A 1,038-nucleotide genomic window follows, 5' to 3' on the forward strand; every position below is an offset into this window, starting at 1 on the left:
ATGATGATGATGATGATGATGATGATGATGATGATGATGATGATGATGATGATTTTTTGTGTGCCCACATACTTGAGTTTACGGTGAGATGATAGTTACTTTTCCACCGCAAATAAAAGACGAAAGTTTGAGTCCCGAATAAGAGTAGCCTTTAAAAAAAATCTTTTACTCGAGTAGTTCCAACAATCTTTCAATTTATTACCCCGTATAAATCTTGTAATCGAGCATCTCCTAATTTTTTTAAAAATTGAGTATATCCTAAAAAGGCGGATAGAATCTAGTGGAACGGTGTATATTTTGTAGGGTAGCTGCCAATAACCAATTTATGCGGACCAACTGTCGACAGTCTTGCAGAGCGAGGTGGGACAGGGTGGTGGCAACGTTGTCTCTATAAAATACCTCATGTGCTCAGTAAAGAGATTGTCAGGCGAGAGGGAGGCGCCGAAACCTGCCCCCTCCCCCCTCTGCCTTCTGGGCTAGTCCTTTTGGACAAAGGCCAGCTGAGTAAACCTTACAAAAATCCAGCAGAAGGCAAGGGGAAACAACTGCTGTATTTTTCTCAAGAACGTCATGGATCTACGCTCAATCAATGAAGATGATGTAAAGGGGAGCTCTGCAAGAACTGCCTCATTCGGTAGGGCCAGTCATGCTCAGCTGGTGTCACCAGATCGCCATCAAGACATTGCTCACATAAGGAAAATTGGGGACAATTATATCATCAGATGGGAGATGTCACACCGAAATCAAAAGCCGCATTTGCCCAGCAAAAGCAACCTTCCACAAAACGAAACATACTTACAAACATCAACCTGTCACTGGAAGCAAGAAAAAGAGTACAGAAAAGTTACATCGAGCCAATCCTATTATACGGGTGCGAAGCAGGGACAACCAATAGACAGCTGGATGGAACAAATGGGGCGATAGAGTTGTGGTTCATAAGATGCCTGCTGCGTATCCCCTGGACAGCTAGAAAAACAAATGGAGTCTTGGTTTAAGCAAATTGCAAATGACAGCTTATACGAATATATATATATATAT

Source organism: Aplysia californica, unplaced genomic scaffold (assembly GCF_000002075.1).
Source record: "Aplysia californica isolate F4 #8 unplaced genomic scaffold, AplCal3.0 scaffold00111, whole genome shotgun sequence".
In the NCBI taxonomy this organism is placed as follows: Eukaryota; Metazoa; Mollusca; class Gastropoda; order Aplysiida; family Aplysiidae; genus Aplysia; species Aplysia californica.